At 32.8% G+C, this 27,197-nt stretch overlaps 2 pseudogenes; both read left to right on the top strand.

Annotated features, from left to right (window-relative positions):
* The first annotated feature begins 11,440 nt into the window (after window positions 1-11,440).
* LOC106446014 lies at window positions 11,441-14,012 on the top strand (annotated as a pseudogene).
* A 302-nt stretch (window positions 14,013-14,314) lies between these two features.
* LOC106446015 lies at window positions 14,315-16,785 on the top strand (annotated as a pseudogene).
* Window positions 16,786-27,197: the final 10,412 nt, after the last annotated feature.

Raw genomic sequence — 27,197 nt, 5'->3', positions numbered from 1 at the left:
CATTCTCTCCTTAATGTATGAGAACAACTGAATCTTTGAGCCCTTTAAAAACTCTGGTAATCCCAAATATTTGGAGTCTCCTCCTTCTGCAAAAATGCCCAGCTTCTGTTTAACACGAATTCTCTTATCTTCAGGGACCTTCTTCCCAAAAGTAATCGAGGACTTTTCCTTATTGATTATCTGCCCCGTAACTTGGCCATATCTCTGCAGAAGACACCCTAATGCACCACTCTGAGGATCGTTAGCTTTGCAAGCAAACAAAGAATCATCTGCAAACATCAAATGGTGCACTGAAGGTCCTCTCTCACCAAACTTCATTCCTGATATTTTCGATCTTCCTGCGCCTTATTGAGCAGGTGAGCCAAGCCCTCCGCACAGAGAACTAATAGAAAAGGAGACAAGGGGTCTCCCTGACGTAATCCCCTCTGTGGAGTAACAAGGCCATGAGGTTGATCATTTATTAAAATAGAGTATGTGACAGAGGAAACACAGCTGATAACCCAATTTACCCATCTCATATCAAACCCCATTGCCTCCATCAGCGCTCTTAGGTAACTCCATTCGACACGATCATACGCTTTCGACATATCAGTCTTAACGACCATGTACTCCGAAGCAAACTGGTCTGAAGATTGCAGCGAATGAACCAGTTCATTAGCAATGGTAATGTTGTCTGAAATTAACCTCTCTGAAACAAACGCAGATTGGGTAGAGCAAATCAATTCCGGCATCCAACACTTTAACCTTCTCACCATGATCTTAGAGACAATCTTGTAAATCACCGAGCATAAACTGATGGGTCTCAAGTCAGAGATTGTTTTCGGATCAGGGATTTTTGGAATAAGGCATAAGTGCGTATAATTCCACTCCTTCGGAAGTCTCCCAGAAACAAAAAAATTCCTGAACCTCCTTTACCACCTGCTCTTCAATATCAGGCCAAAACTTTTGAAAGAACAAAGCAGACATCCCATCAGGCCCAGGAGCTTTCACAGGATTTATTGAAAAAACAGCACCCTTGACCTCTATAGCGGAGACTGGTTGCGTAAGCTGTTCATTCATATGGGCAGACACACGAGGCGTCATCCCTTGAAACCAAGTATTGAACGGCGGAGGATTAGACGATCTGAACAAATCTGTATAGAACTCCACCGCAACCTCTCCCTTGGCAGCCTCTGAAAACACATCTACACCATTTGCATTTGCCAAATTTTTGTGAATATCTATCTACATCTAATTTATTAAAAGGAGAGTACAAAATTAGTTTGCTCCTTAGTTTTACCACTTACTTACAATAACATGCCATTGAAATATTTATTGAACATATATTTAAGTATGCTTGTCTTTTCAAAATTTAAATTATATATTTTCTTAATCGAATATTAACCAAAAACAATTTTCCAATAGATTTCTTAATATATTTTGTATTAACGTGTTAAATACTTTATTTATTAGTAATAAATAATAAAGTAAAAACCACATATCATAATTAATTTATATAATAGAGAAATAAAATATAAAATAATCTATTCATTAATTATTGGTATAATATTTTCATATATATGGACTTATGTATATGAAAACATTATACCAAAAATTTATGAAACATTGTGATATAATAAACGATTAAAATACCAAAAATATAATTATTCAAAGTAATAAATAAAATTATTATGTTTTAAAATGTTATGCTAACAATTAGTTAATACATTTTAATTTACAAATATATATTATACAATTTAGTACAAAAAAATATAAAGTGAAAACAAATATTCAGACGATCACATGTCAAACTCTAGGAATAAACAATAACAGCGCAAAATAATTTTTTTAACAAATTTATTTTAATAGAAATTATAATTCAAAATTTTTTAAATTTATTTTAAGGGTGCTAAAATTTTGGAATTAGAAAGATTTATGACCCAATCCTATATTGTTTTAGTATGAATAATTGAAATTTATATCATAATATTTTCTAAAATGTTTAATTTTAATTTTTGTTATAACTGCATAGTTTACTTTTCAATTTAAATTTTGAATAGAATATGAAACTTTAAGAAACTTTATGGTATAAAAATCAGATATAAAAATCACCCAAAATTAAAGTAAGTACTATTGACCAAAAAATCAATATGTTGAAAAACATATCCTACAACATAACTTTGTCACATATTTTTGTTTTTATGTTTTATACTCCCTCCGTTCCACAAAGATAGATTTTTTAGTATTTTCATACATATTAAGAAAACATATTAAATTACCATAATAAATGTATCGTTTTCTGTAATTTTTAATTTTTAATAACTTTTAACCAATAATAATTCAATAAAGTCAATTAATTTTCTTGAAGTTTCTAATTTTTTCATAGAAAACACAAAAAATACATCTTTGTGAAACAAATTTTTTTCTAAAAAGTTTATCATTAAAGAACGGATGGAGTATTTTTTTAGGAAATGAAAGATTTCAATATTTTATATTAGGTAATGTAGTGTAGCACATACGAGTTTTTAAGGAAATCATATTTATTATTTATTTAACAATTTCATTTATTAAAATTATTTATGGTTAAGAGTAAAAAAAGGAATGGCATTCACTTGTAATTATGTAAGAAAAGTAAGGGTTATTTCAAATTTGTATTCCTATTTTAATAGTATTGATATTTAAAGTTTTAAACTAAAATAATGTATGGTGCGGGCAAAAGCCAAAAACTATTTTCACGACCTATTAAACCTCCTAAACTTTAATACACTTCTAAAACAGATTACAGAATTAATCCCTACCACTCTTTTTCAAGCTCTCGTCTTCCTCGGAGGAACCATCATGCCTACCCATGGAGGAACCCTACATATAATTCCACATGACACATGAACTGACACCTGATTTAAGAAGTGACAAAGTTCATAAAAAAATGTTAAGAAATGACATATGAACTCACACTTGATTTTTGGAAGACATTGCTACTTAAGGTGAAACTAAACACACAACCTTGCATATATATGGGAAAAGTTCAAAAAAAAAAGACCTTGGATATGGGCTACCTTTAACTGACGTCTGTCCAGTGGACTGTTCTACTTAACCAATGTATCACGTAGAGTAGTTAGAACTCTTTCTTTCTCCATACCTTGAAAATTTTGAAAAGAATGTTGTCATCCTTTGAAGTACCATGCAAGCCTTCTTTTATCCAACGAAGGCCATTATTTAAAAAAGAAACAATATATACATTAAGCAAAAATCCCCAGAATTTGGGCGTGCCACCCACGCGCCCCAACATCTCTCTCTGAAACCCTTCGTCTCGAGAGCAGCCGCCGTTGTTTTCAACTCGCCTCTCCGGCGCCTCTCGGCGTTGTGAGAGGGCCACTGTCGCTCCCATATGTCCATCTGCTACTCCGTCATGGGTCCGGTCGGTGAATCAGCGCTCTGTTTCTGGTCTTGACTAGCGTTCTCCATCTCTTCGATTGAAGGACTCGCCGTGCTGAGAGAGCTCAGATGCTGGTGCTTCTAGCGACTGTACCGCATCTTCGCAGCCTCTCCTCACCAGATCCTGCGCCGCCTCTCCGTCCACCGCAAAACCCTAACGGTTTGGTTTAAATTGTCGCTGTGAAAGTTGTCTTATCTGTCAAGGGTCATTTGGGTGTGCACCACTACGAGCTCGTGGTCTCGGGACTTCAGACTCAGGATTGGAGGCGGCTTGTTCGTCTCTCCATGGGTCAAGCTTAGGTGTTTGCTATTGAGTGTAGCTTTAATTAGCTCCTCATCCCTCCTTTGTGTCGGATTTGGCGTTGCTTGGTTGTCTGGGTTTTGATTGTAGGTTAAGCTGATACGGGTAGTGGACGTGGAGGCTCTTCGTTTTCTTGGTGTTTCAGGGTTTCACTTTGTTCCTAGAGGAGGTAGTAAGGCTCGGAAGTGGTGATGCTGCCCCTTTCTCTTCACCGGCTTAGAGGACGAGCGTGGTTGAGGAAGTTGAGCGCTATTAAGCTTCTGTGGTTAGTGTTGTCCTGTATTTCGTCGGATCTTGGCTCAGACCGTGTCCCAGCTCGGACCTTGAGGGCAGTCTTTGAGCGGGCTTGTGTTTGTTCTTTTGAGAGATGACAAATTGTTCAGGTAGCCGGATGAATCAGCTTCTTGTGAGTGTTGTGCTTTCTCGTTCACTAGTCTTCGGTCCTCTCCCTTTAAACCTGTCTCGGCTTGTCTTCTCGCTCGGACTTTTCAAGTTTGTATCATTACTTTTGGTCCTGTTCGCTCCAACGCAGAACGGCTAAAGTATTGATTGATTTTGTTTCCATGTTTTTACTTTTTTTGCCGTGGAAACAAGTTTTGAGATCTTCTAGTTGTTAATCACATCTTGTAAAATCTCAACTTTCATTATGAAATGATATTTACAATTTAGCAAAAAAAAAAAAGAAGGCCATTACCGATTGTTCCTTTAAAGCAGAAGATGATTCGAAAACTGAGGCATTGTTAATAACTTTTGATAACAAGTGACAGTAATGACGCATATACCGCTATGTATCATGTAGTTGAATCTCAGTCTTGGTAACAAAACCGATTCAAATTCTTAATATTAAGGCTACAACGACTCCTATTTTACTTCCAAGCTTGTGATTGACAAGCTTCGGGAACGACTTTGGTTAGCTGCAATCTTCTGTAACCTTCCAGTCTCTATTACTCATTTACACATTTACTAGATTCCACAGTACATTAAGTTGAAATTATGCAAATCAAACCAGGGGAGAAGCCAAGTACAAGACGATGGGTGCATGTGCACCACTAATCTTTCAATTTTTGATCATTTTATATGGTAAAACAAAAAGAAATTATTAGAACTAGATTTTTTAACCGCGCTACGCGCGGATAAGATATTATATGTATTTCTCAATTCTAAAAAAATAATGTATAATATTGTATTACATTATTTAAAGAATATAAAATAATACTACATAACATAAATATATTTTTTTAATTTTCTTTGTGGAAATCATTATATTGTTTGATTGTTGTACTTGATTCACATATTTGCATAGTTATTTGTGATAGATGAATAACTATATTTTTATTATCAGTAAATAATATATATTTATTATATAATATAAGAAAAATAAAATTATTTACTTTTAAAACAAACTTATCTCATGTTGGGGACTCGGTTATAGACATATCATATTCGAAAGAGATATTTTTACAGTTATCAATCTTCTTAATAGTCAAGAAATAAATCTGAATATCAAAACAATATCTCATACGATCTCTTCGTGGAATAACTGCTCTGAAGAAATTGAATTTATGCATCAAAAATGACTGAAAATGGATGAGCAGATGTGTTATCTAAGTCAGATTTACAAAATACTATTCATAGTTCATATATCATTTATGTCCATCCTATTTTTTTGTCCATCCTTTCTTAAACATCTTGAAATAACTAATGCTAATTAATAATAAACTTTTTGCTAGAAAAAATAAATCAAATTTGTCTAATTATCGCTTAATTTGTCTAACTGATATATATGTATTTCTCAATTCTAAAAAAATAATGTATAATATTGTATTACATTATTTAAAGAATGTAAAATAAGACTACCTAACATAAATATATTTTTTAAATTTTCTTTGTGGAAATCACTATGTTGTTTGATTGTTGTACTTGATTCACATATTTGTATAGATATTTGTGATAGATGAATAAATATATTTTTATTATCAGCAAATAATATATATTTATTATATAATATAAAAAAATGAAATTATTTACTTTTTAAACAAAGTTGTCTCATGTTGGGGATTCAGTTATAGACATATAATATTCGGAGGAGACATTTTTACAGCTATTAATCTTCTTAACAGTCAAGAAACAAATCTGAAAAAGTGAAAATCAAAACAATATCTCATACGATGTCTTTGTGGAATAACTGCTCAGAAGAAATTGAATTTAGGCATAAAAAATGACTGGAAATGATGTGCAGATGTGTTATCTAAGTCAGCTTTACAAAGTACTAATATTCATAGTTCATATATCACTTAAGTCCATCTTTCTTAAACATCTTGAAATAACTGATGCTAATTAATAATAAACTTTTTGCTGGCAAAAAAAAATCAAATTTGTCTAATTATCGCTTAAATATTTTATTAATATTATCTAAAAAGCTTTCAATTGATATCATAATTTATTTTTTATTAGTTTTTTTTTGTTAATTTTAGAGTTTTTTTTTATTTAAGATTTTTTTCCATATTAAGCTTATATTTCTTTCACATAATATATATATGTCATAAAAATTACCATCAAATCGGTTTTACTTATTTATTATTTTGTTTTTAATGAAAATACACTTTTTAAATAATTTAAAATAAAATTATATATTAATTTGTTGTATTATAACAATTTGATTTATTTAATTAATTTGCTTTGGTGGATAACTTAAAAAGTTTTCATATGAATCGGGGAAAGCAAGCTTATGTTGTTATATTATATTTATTTGTGTACATGGAATCCATATATAATGTTAGTGTAATAAAGAAATAACATTATTTTTTTGTAACTTCAAAAAGATACATTATTACAATTTGAAATTAATCAAAATTGAATAAAATGGTAATAAATAAATCTAATTGCTTTTTATCTTGTTTAGTTGGATTCTCATGAAAAGAAATCGATAGGTTAAAAAAATGTTTCAAAATTTGTTGTGTTATTGTTTTGTCTATAAATTACAAAATGTATTGAATTGATATATTTAATTATTGCACCTTAAAAAATATTTTATTAAGACATTAGAGAACTATATTTTGAGTTGTTTTGTCAAAATTGTACAAAAATCTATGCTTTTTCATATTTGTCACGAAAATTTATATGTTAAACTTACTTTTACAAAATTCTTAACTTTGTCACGAAAACAAAAATCTATGTTTTTTTCATATTTCTCAATGTTCTCACACTTTCAAAGAATATATTAGCTTAGTCACTTACTTATTTTTTTTTACAAAACAAAGTATCGGAGTCTTGAAAGTTGAATCCATATTATTATAAATTTACATAAGAGTTTGTGATTACATATTTAGTGATTCTTGTATATGTGTCTAAGAAGGTTCAATAGCTTAGTGGTATATGCTCTATATTTATGTCGTACTAACCCGGGTTCGATCCTTTTCTTTGCATTATTTTTTTTTTTTTTACGAAAAAATAAATGAGATGACGTGGCAAGTTCGAACTCTCTGATTGGACGATTTTTTGTGCTTACGTGGACACCCTAAGAGGAGCTTATATCCCCTTTTAGTATAGTATAGATTATTTCGTAGCAAAAAGAAGAAGAAATTATTAGAATTATACTCATTCATCTATTTTAGAAGCTTTGTGCACCCAGAAAAATCTTCATCTAGATTCGCCATTGAATCAAACGAATTACTCGTACATTGTCTTCTCGATTTATCCCAAAATTTCCCAATCAGTATCAGCAAAAGCTCATAGTATTATTATTACTTTTATTTTGGGAAAGAAAGGGGAACAAATGCTTTAAATCGTTTAAGTTCCCACTGTAGTTAGTATATATGTTGACTCATCTTGTTGTTCAAAAAAAAAAAATGTTTGACTCATCTTTAACTTAATTTTTTTTGACGAAACTCTTTAACTTAATTATAATCTTTTATTACGTTCTTCAGTTCCCATCAAATTACATTAACTGATTACTGAAACTTTAATATTCTTCCCTTGGAACCCGATATATATTGACTCGTAGTTGCATATTCTAAGCAGGTCTGATTTCAAGTTACAACTATATAAATCAGATGAATCCTTCCTCTTAACTAAAATAAACAAAAACCAGAAGAGAACTTTTCTTTTGTCGTACCAAAATGAACAGCAACAAGATAAAGAAAAAAGAAGATGAGAAGTTAGATTGTGAAACCGCAACCAAAGTCATAGGCATCGTTGGAGTCGTTGGAACAGTCGTAGGTCTACTATTGTTGATTGGCTCGGAATCGAAAAAGGAAAAGATGATGAAGGCTCCTGGACAGGATGGCTATATTGCCAGGAGAGATTTTGAAAACAGCGCAAAAGATTACTTCAAGGATTTGCGTGGTAAGAAATGAAAGAAAAAAATAATATTTCTGAATATGTATGCATGTTACAGATGTCTCATGTCTGTCGTTTGTGTTATGGATAGGTACTAAACCTCTATTTTTACTCTTTTTTGGTGTTCTAATAATCGTATTCGTCGCCTAATATAATATCATAACGACCATTGGCCTTTTAAAAATTTAAGTCGACTAAGAGATCGATTAGACAATTACGCTATTGTTTTGCATAAAGGTGCCAAAATATGTGGAAGTTAAACTGAGAATGCACTGTTCTGGATATACTTTCTATACAAATCCCTCCTAATTAATTGCGTGGATAGATCAAATTTGAAATGTAAATCACCTCAGCCCCCAAATTTACATTTACGGTTCCGAGCCTTTCTCATTACATATCTAAGATCTTCAATCGTGCTAGCTAAAAATAACTTTCTCTTGGTTTGCAGATTCCTAACCATCATATAATATAGGTACAAAGACTTAAAACATAGGCGAATCTTAATATTAACGTGATCACTGAAAACATGCAAAAACAAGTGATCTGTAGTTTCATCCTTTTCACCATGGTTAGATACAATTTTGGATTTACTCCTGCTCGAGTTTGGCTGCTTATTAAGAGCCTATTTCACACGGATAATGAGGTTGAACCGTGGAACGCCCTGTGCAAAACGACCGAACTCCACGAGCAACAGCGTCACGCCAGGGAAAATGAAAGCATATTTTAAAGTATACTAGGTAGATGTCCGCAAACTCGCACGTATAAATTTAATATTGTAAAAATGCAAATATAATGTGATATCTAAATTCATAAGATTAAATATACTTTTCAACATTCAGTTTCATCTAAATTTTTATAATTTAAGTTCAATATTGCATTACTTTTAACGGTGGTAGATATTTGTAAATGAAGACTATAAATATTTTTTGATAAGTTTGGTAGTTTTTAAACTTATATGATTATTGAGTTTGTTTGGAGACAACACATCAATATCAGATTATATATTGCATGTAGCATTGTTTGGGCTGTTCGGTTTTAAGGTCACAGCGTCCACTGTAAAGATCATTTGGCATCACAAAAGAAGGGGGAATGGGAATGTACTTGGGTATGCCCAAAAAGATATGCGGATCGAAGAAACAAGTCTTCTCCGTCGTGCAAGAGAGAATGAATGGCAGAATCAATTTATGGTCTGCAAAGCTCCTTTCTAAAGTGGGTAAGGAAGTTCAAATTAAATCAGTAACACAAGCTGTACCGACTTATGTGTCATATCTTGTTATCAGTTGCCTCAAGATACTTGTAAGAAATTGTCCTGTCGCAGTGGCATGTTTCTGGTGGAGCACGAGTAACAATAACAAAGGTCTTCATAGGGTGGCATGAGATAAGATCTGTGTTCCTTTGGATGAGGGAGGTCTTGGTTTTCGGGACCAACGATTTCAACCTTGCACTCTTAGAAAAACAAGTGTGGCGGCTACTTATCTTTCCAGACTCCCTTATAGTCCGAGTATTAAAAGGAAGATACTACCGCCATTCCAATCCTATGGTAACAGGAAAAGCAAATAATCCTTCATATGGATAGAGTAGCTTAATGGAGTCTAAATATATCCTGGAAAAGTCAATTAAAAGAAATATTTGAAAAGGGACGGACACTGAAGTTTATGAAGACGTCTAGATTCAGACAGAGCCAGCTAGGCCAGCGAAACCGAGAAGTGTGTTTCCTGACCCTGACCTGAAGGTACACCACTTGATCGACCCGGAGCTCAAAGCGTGGAATGTGGAGCTCGTTAGGGAGCTCATAGCAGAAGAAGATGTTAACCGTATTTTTGCTATGAGAATCAGTCATACGGGTCAGAGAAATAGCTATGTCTGGAAACATTCCAAGTCAGGTAGCTATACAGTGATGACATGTTATTAAGGTGGCAGTAGAACAAAGAAGAAATACTCAGGCTAGGGAAGTGATGGAGCCGAGTAAAAATGACTTAAAGAAAGAGGTTTCAAAACTCAAAGCGCCTAGAAAAATTAAACATTTCTTATGGTAGGCTATTTTTTGGATTTGTAGCATCTGCAATTAAGTTGAAAGAACGTCACTGTGGATCGGACAGTACATGTCAGATATGCAGAGATGATCAAGAAACAGTGAACCATATCCTCTTAGAGTGTCCACAGGCGATCCAATGTTGGGCTCTGTCGCATATCCCTTCTTCTCTGGGGCTTTTCCCGTGTTCCTCTTTATATGTCAATGTCGAGACGTTATTGAAATACTCCAAAGAGCCTAATCATCTCGGTGAATGTTCTTCGGTGTTCCCATGGATTTTGTGGTATCAACGGAAGGCACATAACAACAAATGCTTCAATAACAAAGACTCTACACCTTTGGAAACTCTGCAATTGGCTTGTCAGGAGGCAGAATCTTGGAAGATAGCACAAATGGTAGAGACGACATTCACGGCAGAGGAAAACAATCAGACGATAGCTCCTTTACCCGCGGTACCAGTTTTGACGAGCCAATGGAGATTTCAAGTCGACGCTTCATGGTCGGAGGAAAGCAATGGTATTGGGATGGGTATTGTACTGTTTGAACATGAACTGGAAGTACTACACAAGGACAATGAAAAGGGCCACAAACAGAATCACCACTACACGCAGAGGCAAAAAGCTTATGTTGGGCGATGAAGGAGGTAAGCGGACGTCGAGTGCCTCGAGTTAACTTCAAATATGATTGCCAGCAGCTCGTGCACATTATCCAGCAGAAGAAACAATGGCCTGCTCTAGATCCAGAATTGGATGAAATTGAAACCATGAAATTTGCCTTTAACGCCTTTTCTATTAAGTTTATCTCTCGCTGTGAAAATCTCCGTGCGGACAGTCTTGCTAAAGACGCCTGATCACGAGTGCAAAGCTTCAGTTCCATCGAGGTTAAGGATCCACCAAGTTTAGCCGGAAAAGCTAGCTTGTATGAAACTTTTTAAGTTTGGAATGAATTTTTAGATGTCAAAAAGAAAAACCAATCAAATCAAAACAATTTATTAAAGAGCTCTTCTATGAATGACACATCACCCATAAGTTTTCACAATTTATATATAGAAGGATCTAAAACATATTAGTAGACAGGCAATAGACTGATAGAATTATGGGCCTCGATTGACTTCAATTGTTTGTAGAAACTACTAGTTCCAGTTTGCATCTTATATAAATGAAAAAGCCAAAAAGAAAAGGCAGAGAAATTTGCCTGAAAGTTACGTGCGTTCTAAGTTATATTTTGCAAGTGGTTTACCAACGCGTGGCTTCAGTCTATAATTCAACATCTCCCAAACTAGTTTCCTTACTCCCATCACTGGTTTCGTATCTAGCTTCAATTCCAATTCCCGAGCTTTCTATGGTTCTAAGGAGCTCGTCCATGATCAAAGATAATGATTTCTTCTGTTCCTAGTATGTTTATTCTTATTATATATGTTTGTTCATCCCTTTGTTTCAGGACCCTGTTTTTGGAAGTGCACATTGTGCATTGGCACATTACTGGAGCCTCAAGATGAACAAGTGTGACTTCTTAGCCTACCAAGTAATCTCTCTGCTCTCTTTTTTTTCTTTGCCAAGTACTGTCTTAGAGCACAGAGAATGATTCTCTATTATGGTCAATCGGGTTAGGCTTCGCGTAGGAATGGAACTCTTGAGATTCATTTAGACAAGGAGAAGCAGAGGGTTCTCCTGAGAGGCAAAGCCGTTACTGTAATGGAAGGCTATGTCTTGGTCTAATCTGAGATCATGTATTGCTACAAAAACAGGCTCCTTCCATTATTGAATAAAGACAGAAAGCCATTGATATAAAATGTATATGTTTAATGACCATGTGTTTCATTTTACATCAACTTTTCTCTGTGTGGGGCTAGTGACAATTATTTGTTTGGGACCTTTCTTTGTTGGTGGTAAGTAAATCAGATCTTGTCTGATTTGATATAACAGAAGACGTTTTTTTTTTTAAATTTCTATCATTATTCAATCAGATTCAAAAACTCGTCTAATTATTATAAACCTTATTCTACTTTTTGTTGCATCTTGTTTACTCATGCATATCTATCTATGTAGAAGTGTACATTGTGTATAAGCACGTTACTGGAGTCTCAACGTGAACATGTGTGACTGTGTCCTCTTGCTCTCACTCCTCACTCAGCAAAAGACTGTGAACCTATCTGAAATGCTACTCAACCGTAAACAATCCTAATAAGTTTTCATTTTCTTGACTTTCGAGAATTTTTTTTATAGGGGTCCAATGGTCCAGATGAATAACAACTCTCTAGTGCTACGTCTTTGTCTTCACAGACCAATCACAGCCTTATTATTAGACACCGTGGAACACGTTATCTTGACAGACCAATCACAGCCTTATTATTAGACAACATGGAACACATTATTTGTAGAGTTGTGTGTTTGCTGAATATAAATCCAAGTCGAAAAATGCAGATTTCAAACAGAAGAAGAGACGTATAAAGTCATGAATCTCATGAAGAAGCCTCTAAACTTCTACATGGTAACTGTATTTTTTTTTCTGACAATGTACTTGTTGTAAATTCATTTCTTCTTCTTTGCTCTAAGTCTTGTATGATCTATGAGTGTTGTTGATAAACAGGTTAATGCATTCACTGACTCAGCCTTCAAGGGAAACCCAGCAGTAGTGTGCATTCTTGATGGAAAGAATGAGAGAGACGACTCTTGGCTTCAGTCTCTTGCTGCTGAGCTTAATATCCTGTTGACTTGTTTTGTTATTCCCATCACAGGCTCTCATTCACCACATGACGTCTTGCTCCGGTGGTTCACTCCAACCCTAGAGGTTTGTGAACAACCATTCCATATTAATGCTTTTGGATGAATCATCCAAGAGAATTCAAATGACAAGATCACTTGATTCTTTGTCGCAGGTGAATCTCTGTGCTCATGCAACCTTAGCATCTGCACACACTCTCTTCTCAAACGGTTTTGTTGGTTCAGACACAATTGAGTTTGCCACCCCGCTCGGGGATACTAAGGGCTAAAAAGATTTCCGGAGACGTCAAGCTCGAGAAAGGATCTTTCTTGATCGAATTGGATTTTCCTGTGATTCCTACTTGTGATTACAACTCCAGTGATAAGCTCATGTTTTCCATAGCCTTTAGTGGAGCTACCATTGTTGATATCCTAGGAACCACAACTGGTAAAGTCATCTCCAAAGCTTTCAATGGAGCTTCCAAAGCATCTTCAACAGATAAAATCATTGTAAGCACTTCAAGAATACTCCTAAACTTTCTATCTATCTGTTTTGTTTTTCATGTGTGCTCTCATATCCATCTGATTTTCAGGTTGTGCTTCAAACTTGGGAATCTGTCAAAGAGCTGCAGCCAAGAATGGATGATATATTGAAATGCCCTGGAAAAATCATAATTGTTACAGCTGCTGCTCCTGAAAGATCTGTCTATGATTTCTGTAGTAGGATATTTGCCCCCAAATTAGGAGTTGATGAGGTTGTTTAACAGTATTATAGCCTGCATTCTCATTTTAATGGGTAGAAGCAGAATTGATCAACCTCTTTTGATTGGTTCTTTGTTAATATCATTCAGGATGCCGTCTGTGGAAGTGCACATTGTGCATTAGCACATTACTGGAGCCTCAAGATGAACAAAACTGACTTTTTCGCTTACGCGGTAATTCCTCTATCCCTCTATCTTCAGCATTTTCAAGCTACGGACAAAGCCTTGAATGTTGAGTTTTGCAAAAATGTTTTTTTCTAGGCTTCGCGTAGGAGTGGAACAGTGAAGGTGCATTATGATAAGGAGAAGCAGAGAGTCTTGCTCACTGGCAAAGCTGTGACTGTGATGAAAGGCCATGTCTTAGTTTAATCCTGCCATGGGGAAGAAAAAGTTTATCAAGTTTTCAATAAAATGATGTATGTATGACCTTGTTCATAATAAACAAATAAAGTTGACATGGGATGTATTCTGGCTTCCTGTTGCCTTGATGAACTTATTATCTCTGTTCCTCATTAGTCAACAAACCAAAAAAACTGCATTTTTCATAAAGAGTTTTAGTTGTTAATAGTGGTTAATCACACCAGTCTGGTAAATCTGTCAGCTTATGAGTCTTTGACCTATAGCTCCATTATTTTATCCTAAATTATTTGTTGGTGAGGGAAAAAGTTGATTATCTCCTTATGAAACATGTTTTATCCACCCAACTTTTTCCATATTTATATTGTAGCACAACTACTCTTGTTTCGGTGCCTTCTTAATACTCTAAAATATAACGTGATCACATTAATTTTCTATTAAGTTTTGTTTGCTGAATATACAAGTTAGCGTTGAGAGATGAAGATTTCAGAGTGAGATAAGAGAAGATACGGGAATGATCAAGAAGAAGCTTGTGAAGTACTTTGTGGTAATTGTTATCTTATTCGTTTTTTTTTTTTGGGTTGAGAGGAGTTTCAGCTTCTCAAGATCAGTGAATTGTTTGCTAAAACAGGTTGATGCATTCACTGAGTCAGCCTTCAAAGGGAACCCAGCAGCAGTGTGTTTACTTGAAGAAGGACATGAGAGAGATGACTCTTGGCTTCAGTTTCTTGCTGCTGAGTTTCACCTTCCGATGACTTCTTTTCTTCTTCCCATCACGGGCTCTGATCCTCTACATCCACCTTGTTTTCTCCTCCGGTGGTTTAATCTTTCAAATACTCTTTAGTTTCCATATGGTTTGAGTCCATCTTAAGTTTCTACTTGTTAGGATCTTTTTGACAGATAGATATATATGTGGTCATGCAACATTAGCAGCTGCTCACACTGTATTCTCAAACGGACTGATCGGTTCTTCTGACACGGTTGAGTTTTCAACTCACTCAGGGATTCTAACTGCTAAAAGGGTCGATGATTGTGAAGCCAAAGGATCTTTCTTCATCGAACTGAACTTCCGTGTGATTACAACTTGCGAGTACAGCTCCAGTGATCTCTCCATGTTGGCTAAAGCCTTGAACGGAGCTACCATTGTTGATGTTTGAGGAACTGCAACAGATAAACTTGTCTCTAAACCATTGAAGGGATCTACTAAACCAACTACAACAGATCGAATCATGGTTACTTGTGCATTTCACACCATCTCTTATATTAAGTTCCAAGTGTTTCTTATCCCATCTGGTTACAGGTTGTGCTTTCATCTTGGGAATCTGTCATTGAGTTACAACCAAAAACTGATGACATCATGAAATGTCCTGCCAAAGTGATTATTGTTACCGCTGCTGCTCCTTAAGTAGGGGTCACTGAGGTTAAGAAACTAACCTGCATTTTCATGGCAGAAGCTTTGATCAACTCTCACCTTCTTACTTACATCTCTAAGCTTTTTTTTATTATTATCTAATCTATTAAAACAGGAGTACAAAATTAAACTAACCCTGAGTTTTCAATGTTAATTACTTTTGAATGCCACTGAAACTATTATTAATCTTTCCTTAAAATTAGCTTGTCTTTTTCGATTATTTAATGCTATACTATACACTACAAAAACAGAAACAATGACTTAAAGTCTTGAACATGATGGAATGTTAGGTTATAAATCGGATGACTTCAAAGTAAATCATCAATTCAATTCTTCTTTCGTATCATATAATTACATAGCATCTAACATTCCTCCAAAACACTAATTAACATTGACATCATGTTACTGGTACCGTAAACTATAACAGTAATATTTATATATACGTTAATAATATATCGTATAATTTTTTTTGGTATTTACGTTAATATTATATGGTGTAGTTTTTTTTTTCCAAATCAGTTCTTCCTTGCTTTACATGCGGAAGTCTCTACAACATGTTCAAAATTTGAAAACAGAATTGATTAAATCCGAGTGTTCACAGGATCCTACTTACCAACAATATTTGATCCCCATATATTCAAAATCTTAAACTATTTAATCATTATAATACATAGAAAATCAATTTCAGAAACTTAATAACTTCAATTGCGGAAAAAATATATTAAATCGAAAAAAAATGGAAAGCGATTCTGATTTAACCAAAAAGATATCAATACTATATTCATGTTAACATCGAAATATATTGCATATAATTAGTTACCAGAATCATTCCTCCCCTAACCTTGCGCATCAATCAACATTTATTTTTAACATTAAATAATTAAAAGTTATCGATTATTGGTAACAAGAATATTTAACATAACAAAATTGTTATATTTTAAATTGGCAAATTGTTTTTTATATATCATACTAACTCATAATTATTTATTTCATTATATTTTAAATTGGCAAAATTGTTTTTTATATTTCTTATGTTAATGCATCATTATCTTCATTTTTATTTTTCACTATCTCTATTTGATCATAAATATCGTTGATAAAATTTGATTACTAACACGGATACAGTTACTACTCAATGTACAGACTATCTATTACAAATAAATCATGAATATAAACAAAACAATTTTGAAACAAAAAATAAACACCCGCCCGGTCGGGCGGGTCATAATCTAGTTATTATTATTCAGGACTCTGCATGTGGAAGTGCACATTGTTCATTACCACATTACTGGAGCCTCAAGACGAACAAATATGATTTTGAAAGCTAAAAAGTAGCGCACAGTTTAACGAATCAGTAAATGCTTTCTAGGCTTCGCGTAGGAGCGGAGCACTGAAGTTTATTACGATAAGGAAAAACAGAGGGTCCTAACAAAGCTGTGACTGTAATGAAAGGCTCTGTCTTAATTTAATTGGCTGCCTTTATCTATCAGATTATTTATTTAATAAGGCAATGAACTCAATGACAAACGACAATGATTGTTTTCCAAGTTCAAGAAGTTTGGCAATAACATATCAAAGAATTTGTCTTCATAACACCAAATCCCACTACAAGAAAGGTATTTTACAATCCTGCTCTGTAACAGAAAAGGACCAAGCTTGGGATCACCTTCCAATAGTGTGTGTGCTTAACGACCACCATGGCCCACGTCCCGACCGCCTGGAGGAATCTTTCCTGATACCGATGACCAAAAAAAAGATAAAATGTGAGAACAGGCAGGCAATAAACCAAAAGGAATGGTCAAGAATGAATGGGAAGTAGAGAGTGAAATGCTTAATTATGTAACCTGCAGTGGGTTTGATTCTTGGTTTGTCTTCGACCAGCAAAGTCTCAAGATTCAAAGAGTCTGGAAGAATATAATAGCGAATGTTGTTTCCCCCTGACACTTTAATGTGACTGGATTCTTCCCTTTAAAAGTAAGTTTCACAGCTTTTAAGTGACTGTTCATACTAACATCGACACTGTTCATACTAACATCGACACCTGCATTAAATCATTGCAAGTACATAATAAGGTTAGTGGTGCTTGATGATTCCATCATAAACAAGATGAAAAACAATAACCGCAGAGACCAATTGTATATTATAGAAGATAACACGTTCAGTAAGATGAGACAAAAAAGAGATGCAGGCACCACAGACATAAACGGTAACTGTTCCACAATTCCAGTTTGGGTAACTCTAAAAAATATCCCCAGCAGGTTATACTCTATTCCAGGAATAAGCCGAATTGCTTCTGCCCTGGGAGCTCCAATGCTGACAAACAAGCCTAGACTTGATCCTACACTCATGGGTGAGGCCAAAATCTTGGTGGAAGTCGAATTGGACAAACAATTCCCGCAGAAAATCGCTTTGAATGACAAAAGAGGTACTATACAATTGGTCGATGTAGAGTATTCATGGATCCCAACAACATGTGGTAAATGTGGACACTTAGGCCATAAAGACTCACGATGTCTGCAAAAATCTGCTCAGCCTAGGAACTCGACTCATTCGTCTACTGATCAAATGGGAGCTTCGCTTCCTGCTGCAAGTGTTTACCCTTCTGTTTTTGTCCCTGAAGTTATTCCAGATGGTACGATTATCTCTGTTTCTGCTACTGTGGCAAATATTGATTCAGCCACTATACCGACAGTTTCTACTCCAGTTGTTGCCGTTGCGTCAGTCACAGGAACTCCTGTTGTTGCCGTTCCATCAGACACAGAAAATATCCCTACTTTTATGGCTCCTTCACCTACTGTGAATATTGGTTCAATCCATGCTCCACCCACTTCAGTCTCGACCACAGTCATTCAAGCCATGGAAGCATTGCCTATTTCATCAGTTGCTACTTTGAACTCTACATCAGTATCTGATGGCCAAGTACTAGCCTCTACACCTTCATCCTTTGTTGAGATCCTCCCAACAACTACTGAGTCAGAACCATCTACTCCAGCCACCATGTTTAAAGCAACAGTAACAGACACTCCTTCTAGCAATTCAGCCTTGTCTGAAAATGCTCCGCTTAATACAAACCATGCAGCTACTCTGGGAGATTTTCCAGTCACTGGGAGTGTTTTATTAACGCCCCCACCCAAAGTTTCAAATGATATTCCACCATCTACTTCTGGAGGTTTGTCTTTTACTCCTTTCACAGGTGATTGTACAGGTTATTTTAATGAATATGAAATGGCTCAACGATCACGACATGGAAGAGAGTTGAAACCATCTCAGAAGGTCCAAGATATGCAATGGCACATGGTAAGAGGTCGCAAAAGCCGGGGCTGCCGAGGCAGAGGTCGTCACGGAGACCAAAACTAAAGTTATTTAGTGAGCTAATCCCTCTCTCAATTTCTTCAAATGCTCAGAGTGTTTTGCTTTAATTCTCTAGCTCCATATGATTTTGTCAATCATTTTTCTTTCCCAAGCTTTACTTTGATCTCTATGATGTCAAAACTCATAGCCTTGTAACTTTGTTTTCAGCATTGCAATTTAAATATGAAAGCCTTTTTTCAAAAAAAAAGTTCAGAAATCATCTTTATAATGAAAAAGAAGAAGGTGGACCTTTTAAGTGCTAATCTCATTACAATGGGGGCATTAATATTGATCATGTTTCTTCTGGTACATTGGGTGGACCAGACTTCAAAAAAGAAGAAGAAAAAAAATATTTTTTATAAACCACGGTTTCCCATGCAAAATCTAGCGTTATACAGCGGAGTAGAGCAGTTGAATCAGTTCTTTCAACCAACAATCAACAATGCATTTTTTTTTCTCAGTCAAAAAATCAAGACTTAATTGTTAAACCAGTATTCACTCAGGCACAATAACAGAACAAACCTCCTCCAGTGCTGAAACTAAACTCATAAACAGAAACAAGCTTAACTGTTAAACCAGTATTCACTCAGGCACAAATCATTCCTAGGACAAAGATAAAATAAATCAAGATTACAACTAAGAATTTGTTAATACTCAACTGAGAAGCTAAGACAGGTTCCAAGGTACATGAAGAGTCGTAGATTTAAAGGAATAAACCCTAAACACCGAATAGAAGTGGTGGTTCCATGAGCTATGGTTCCGTTCTTCAGCCCGATGGAAACTGTTTCGTTGTTCAATTTTCATCAGAAACCTGCGAAAAAAAACAGCAGGAACAACTAAAACACAGCATTTCCAATCGAACTAAGAGTGGGAACGAGAAATCAACAGATGAAGAATAAAAGATATATATACCTTACGAGCTTTACGGCGAGAGGGGGAAGAGAAGAAAGCTAGGGCTTTGCGAGGAAGGAGAGCAATGGCAAGGAGCGAGAGCGGGAGGAGGGAGGTCAAAGCAAATTAAAAGACTGTGCTTGATACCGACGTGTTTCTACTTCTTCCATTATTGTGTTTCTTTCCCAATTTATTTTCAGTTTACCGATAACCCCATGCATCTTGATAATATATTTACAAATGATAAAATATTATATCTTGCTGAATGGGATTTTCTATGTGTAAAAAATGCATGCACATATATACAGATTTTAACTTGGGAAATAAATGTATACAATGGGTCCGATCGGTAATTACTGTAGCTTTAATAATTTTGCTGTAGAAAAAAATCTGTAGATTTTTTGTTGTGCCTTTAGATTTTATTGCTGTAAAATTTTATGGAAATCACTAAACAATTGCTTTGAATATTTGGCTTTGCAGAGCACTTGTACAGCTGTAGGTTATTTCAAAAGCTGTGGTTTCAAAAAAATATTTAAAGCTTGATTGCCCTGAATTTGGTGTTGTAGAAATAAATATGGTTGTGCACAACACCTAGAGCAACTACCAATCACCTCCAATATAATTTTGTATTATAAAATCTTGATTATTGGAGCTTTTTCAATCAGTTGAAAACCCAGTTCCCTTTTTTTTGGCCAAAAATCTAATTCCCATTTTTCTAGTTAAAGGTCAAACGTAGTTAAAATGAGCTTAAAAATTCTTTCAGCAAATCCAAGGCTGTAACTGGATTAGTATTTTTTGTAATGGAACTATTTGGAATGGTTTATTCCAAGAAATTCCAAAAAAAATGTAACATTTGCATGGAATTAAAAACAGTTATCTTTCCATTAATTCTTATGGGATATGTGGAACCAATAGGAATACGGTGATAATCTTTTCATGATAAAAAAAAACACGTGAATGAGTGGAATGGAATCAAACTAAATAAAAATAATATTCTTAATTAAGTTTAAATATTATGTAATTCATTTATTGCAGCAAAATAGGATTTGTTACTAACTAAACAAAAGAATAGCAACATATCTATATTATTAAAGTTGAAGTACACATTGAGATTGTTTGGCAATATGGATAGTAGTTAAAAAATAGTACTGTTTGGAAACATGGATATCAGTAAGTTATGAAAAAAATAATGGGCTTATGCTACTAAAAAAATTGGAAGTCCATTACATTATATTAAAAAGTAATGGGTCTATGTTACTTGATATATATATATTCAAATCAAAATAATAATTTAAAAATTAATTTATATCAAAAATTCATTCAAATATATATATATATATATTCAAAATTTGATTTTTACTAACATATTTTCCAATAACTATTATAAAAATGTTTTCAACATAGATATAAAAAATACAATACAAAGCTCAATTTCAAACACCAACTTAAATTATGGTTTTTATATTTCACATTAAATTTTAAAATATAATATATATGATTATTTATATGATTGTACGTATAAAATATTATTAATTATAAGAAAACTTATTTGATGGTACGTATAAAATACGATTAATTATATGATAACACATATTTTGTAACCTATGATGACACATATAGGATATATATATATAATAGTGATTAGGAGTGAGTGTTCGGGTTCGTTTTCGGATCTTTTTGGGATTTCGTGTTCAGTTCAGATCTTTGAGGATTTGGTTCGAATTTGGATAATCAATTTAAATAGGTTTGGTTTAAATATTTGGATAGAGAATTAATAATTATTTAAGTATTTTTGGAGTTTTGAGTATATTTTAACTATTTAAGATATTTACGTTTGATTATTTGTATATATTTTCAAGCATTTAAGCGAACTTAAAAGTATTATATATATTCTGGATATTTTTATATATATTAAATCTAAAAATAATTAATATATACAAGTAAGTATATAAATCTATTTTGGATACCCAAAATACTTCGGTTCGGATCGGATTAGATTTCAGTTCTTCAAATACCAAAATTTTGAATAATTCAGATATTTAATCATTCCGGTTCGGATTTAGTACTACTTATTCGGATTGGGATCGATTCAATTCTTCGAATTCGAGTTTTTTGCCAAATCCTAAATACTAACATAAAAATCAAATAGCATCATATTTTTTTTAAAAAGTACACCCGCACGGGCGTGCGGGTCAAAATCTAGTTCTTCCTTATTTAAACAGTGATACGTAGATATCAAACCCACAAATCAAAATTTAGTTTCTCTTCTTTCTTTGTTGCTAAACTGTTTTTTTTTCTGAGAAAAAGCTTAAATATTAATGTTTCTTGATCTATAGGTAATAGGTTGTATGTAGCCAAGTGTACATTTTGTTTGCTACATATTAAATAAATATTTGTATTTTAAATTTTTTTTATAAATTTTTATGAAATTTAATTTAATATCAAACACGTTTATTAGTATATTTAACATGTTTTGATAATTTAATTTAAATTAAAAGCCACTTTCATTCCATTCCATTACATTCCTTTAAAAAGTTACCATTTGTGTTACAAAAATATTTCTCTGCAATTATCCATTCTATTTAATATTATTCCATAACTTCTATCATTCCATTAGTTGGCATTCAAATTTTTTTAATTTCTTGCATTCATAATATTCCTCAACTTGATTACCAGTTACACCCGGCTGTAACTGGATTAATATTTTTTGGAATGGAACTATTTGGAATTGTTTATTTCAAAAAATTCCAAAAAAAAATGTATCATTTGCATGGAATTAAAAAAAATTACCATTCCATTAATTTTCGTGGGATATGTGGAACCAAAAGGAATACATTGATAATCTTTTCATGATAAAAAAAAACATGTGAATGAATGGAATCAAACTAAATAAAAACAATATTCTTAATTAAGTTTAAATATTATGTAATTCATTTATTGCAGCAAAAGAGGATTTGTTACTAACTAAACAAAAGAATAACAACATATTCTTCCTTATTTAAACAGTCATACGTAGATATCAAACCCACAAATCAAAATTTGGTTTCTCTCCTTTCTTCGTTGTTAAACTGTTTTTTTTTTCTGAGAAAAAGCTTAAATATTGATGTTTCTTGATCTATATGTAATAGGTTGTATATAGCCAAGTGTATATTTTGTTTGCTACATATTAAATAAATATTTGTATTTTATTTTTTTTTATAAATTTTTATGAAATTTAATTTAATATCAAACACGTTTATTAGTATATTTAACATGTTTTGATAATTTAATTTAAATTAAAAGCCACTTACATTCCATTCCATTACATTCCTTTAAAAAGTTACCATTTGTGTTACAAAAATATTTCTCTGCAATTATCCATTCCATTTAATATTATTCCATAACAGGAATGATGTTGGCATTCAAATTTTTTTAATTCCTTGCATTCATAATATTTCTCAACTTGATTATCATCTAATACTAGGGTTGGCCCGGCCTACGGGCGGAAAGCTATAATAAAAACTATTTATATGAATATATATATATATATATACATATAAATTTATGAAGCATTTAAAAATTAGTGTGGATTGAAAATGATATTATGATATCATAAATGAATAAAATTATGAGACAGGGATACAAAACAAATTATAGAATTCTGAGATCATATTGTTATTTTTAATAAACATATTTTTCTAATAAACATACTTGGTTATATTCGTTAATTATTTCGATGATATTTGTTTTTATTTTAGTTCCGTTGTTTGGTTAAAAATATGTGTGAATTATAAATTTTATGGGATCACTTTTTTAGAAAGTAAGGAGATTGGATCTTAGTATCGTTGCATTTGGCTAAATTTATAATACGATAGTTAAAATGGTTCAAAAGAGATGAGTGTTTAGTTTTGATTTATGTTGGAAAGTTAATTTTATTTGTTTCTTTTACTTTAATTTATGTGCGATCATGTTTCACCTGCATTTTTTTGTCTGGTTATTGTATTTTAACTGAGTTCATCCAAACTATGCGAATATTTATTGTTTTTTTGCTTCTATTTTAATAAAAGAACTAGATTTTGACCCGCGCTTTCAAAGCGCGGGATTATATATTTTATAACAGTTTATTTTATAACATATAAATATTTGGTTGTTATTTTATTGTATCATTTTCTTTAGTTTCAATTTATATGATAATTATATATTGTTGTGATTAGTGTGTATATATAAGTCATAGTTTTCTTTCTTCTTATATATAAAAGTAATAGTTGATTTTGTTTGTTTTAGTGATCATTATTGTTAAATAAATTATGTGGTAATAGAGTAATTTTTTATTTATGACAGTAATTTTTTGATTAGAACTAATATTGTCAAATATTAGTAATGGGATTTTTTACAAAAAAAAAAACTTATATGCACAATATTATACGAAATATTGTTTACATTTTAACAGTTATGGACATAATGTCAAAATGAATATTTTTTAATTTTTGTAATCATTTAACTAATTGTCTAAAAATAGATTAGTATTTAGATGAGTTTAAGATTTTTTCTTTTAGTTGGACCATTTTTTGCAAACGGAAAATCATTCAATAAAGCCATGTTAGTAGCTTTACTAACATTATTATATACGGAAAATAATATGTAGAGTTTCACTATATTGAACATTAAACTGCTTTTAAGATGGAATTTACTTGATAGTCATTATATATTTCGATAAATAAGAGAAGAGTGAGATATGGTCTTTTGTGATTGGCATAGCTGGTGGAAATGTTTGTAATTTATAGCAAAAGCTATGGATAGAGTAGGTCTAATATCTTTATACAATCGTAAAAAGATCTAGTGTATTTTAGAAACAATAAAAAAATCACAAAAATAATAGAAACAAATTCGTAAGCAAATCTTTAATATAATAAATTCCAAATAAACACTAACAAATTTCCTTAACTAACTTTGGAAATGTGACCTCTAATTAATAGTTTCTATATTTTAGGAATAACAGAGAAAAATCGTAACCAAATCTTGGTTGTGAACTTAGATATATATATGAATCTTTAACGTAGATAAAATTGGAAATATGGTCTTTAATTAATATTTTCTAAATGTGTTTATGCTCCATGAATATTAAAAATATTCACCTCGTCATATATGTAACCCATATCACTTACCTACCAAGGGTAGCGTTGCTGGTGCTGCAAATATATTCCCTCTACAATGTATTTTATGTAAGCTTCAAACAGAGAACACATTTTTCCTGCTAAAAATAATTAACAATAAGAAACAATTAACAATAAGCAAAGAAAATAATCTAAAAAAATATCATCCAAGTCTTCTGCAGCATCGAGACTTTCTTCATTCATGAGCTTGAAATTTTAACCTATCCATCAAAACAAACAAAACATTATGAGACAGAGACTCATTTTGAAACTTAAGACACCAGTAATTTAGAAGACATAAATCGTCAAAACACTCACATGCTTCTTCTTCTTTTTCCTCAGTCCAGCAAATGAACTCTTGCGACCATCATTAGCTTCAGGGAAAATAAATCAGACACAAAGTTACGTGCATTCCATTAAAAAGAAACAAAAAAAAAAGTTTTACAGCATATAGACTCAGATCAAGATACCATGCAATAAATCAGATTTTTCCACTTGTGACTCTGTTGAGTCCTCAATAGGATGCTGAATGACTACATTCGTCTTCTTCTTCTAAGTGGTTGGATCAGACGGTGCGAGCTAAGGATAGCCAAACCGTTTAAACAACACAATCATACAAATCAAGCAAAAGAAGTAAAAAACAAAGTCTAACTTGAGCCTTATCGAAATCTTTAATATATAAAAGGATTAAAAATATAGACAAAATCAACTCAACTTACTTCTTGCTAGTCCTTCTCCTCCTTCATCTCATTATTTTCATCAGCCATGATTGCTACTGAAAAAGATAATAAAAACGCAGAAACCAAAAATATGCACCAGCGATAGCAGAACTGATAATGTATCTAAAAGATAACAAATTTCAACTCCCAATAAGAATCAATACAAATGATTATACCCCCAATAAATCTAGGTTAAGTTTTCACAATAGATTTATCAATCTCTTCAATCATTTGCTACGTTTGAAAAAAGAAAATGAATTCGAGAAGGAATCAACGAAGACTCGCCAACGATTTGAACGCTAATAGATTTGTCACAAAAATTGAAATGAAAGAAGGAAGCCTACAAGCAATCGATCAGGGAGAGATGGATTATTAGTGAATAAATATTTGTATTGTTAATATAAGAAGTCACATTTATTTTTAGAGTGTGCATCTCACCAAGAGACGAATGATGGGCTTTACATTTTCGAAAAAGCCTTAAAATAATTGAAAAGGTAATAGAATGTTTTGTAATTAATATGAAATTTCAGGGGCATAATTCTAAGAAGGATTCTGATTTAAATGTATAGATTATGGTAGAGTTTTTTCTAATTATTATATCTTATAGATAAATGTCAACGTCATACAAAAATAGTTGATGTTTGGCGAAGAAACTGTAGCCATATGTCCCTGTTGTCATAAATATTTTTTTTTGTAACATAATCATCCAAAGTCTAAGACACAGAAAGTATTTGTTACAAAGAAGATAACTTACCACATTAATTGCACAAAAAAAAAAAAACTTACCACATTAAATTATTTTACCATTTTCTCTATATCTTAAAAGACTTTGATGTGAAACAATGAATCGACTTGTGCTTGGATTTTTCTTTCAGATTTCAATTTTCCATTATATATATACTTATTTAATACTATAAACAAACACCATTTAAATATATTAAAGCACAGATCAGTCCAAATCAGCCTATATCATCGAAACAGTTTTTGGGAAAAGAGGTTAGTCTTTTTTTGTTTCTTAATCACAATTCACAGTCCATGTATAACACCATATTAGAGAAATGTTTCATTTTGTCGTCTATTAGTAATCATTTTAAAAGATTTGTAGCATAGAGAGCTTCTTGGTAAAGAGAATTTTTTTTCCAATAAAGCATTATGTTTACTTTGCTTTTTGCTCTAGCTAGCTCGTCGTTACTTTGTTTGAGCTCAGCTGAGTCATTTTTTTTCTCTGCTTGTAGGACTCTAAATCAATACCAAAATAGAGATTTTTATCTCTATGTAAGGCGTTGACTGGTTCTTGAGGGATGATTTTCTCTTAAACTTGTGGGGTTAGTTGTAGGATTTAAATTCAAGTGCTTCTTTATTTCATCAAAGGTATGAACTTTGGTGTTTCTTTTTAACTTTGCTTTTATGTTCCACACTTATCTCTTGATCGTTTGTTGGGTGTCACTAAAAGTATGAACTTTTCATGGAATATTCAGTTTTTTCAGACTCAAAGGTATGCATTTTGAGTCTGTTTAGGCTCAAGTATAGTCACCAAAGGTTAGTTACTGCTTTCCACAATGTGTAAAAATGTATGAATCGAGTTCTGTTTCCATGCGTTAACAATTATCTTATCCAATAGTGGAACAGTTTCCTGACCTGGACTCTTTATGTTGCTAATTAAAAATATTTTTGTGCAGACTTGTACGCAACATTTTGATTAGAAAATTTTGGCCGAATGAAAAATATCATGACATAAGGAATACGTTTTTCAAAAAAAGATATACGTTTATGCTCACTTTCGAGTTA

Source organism: Brassica napus, chromosome A4, assembly GCF_020379485.1.
Source record: "Brassica napus cultivar Da-Ae chromosome A4, Da-Ae, whole genome shotgun sequence".
Lineage (NCBI taxonomy): Eukaryota > Viridiplantae > Streptophyta > Magnoliopsida > Brassicales > Brassicaceae > Brassica > Brassica napus.
Note: the sequence above shows the minus strand (reverse complement) of the source record. Positions and strands in the feature narration are given on the sequence as shown.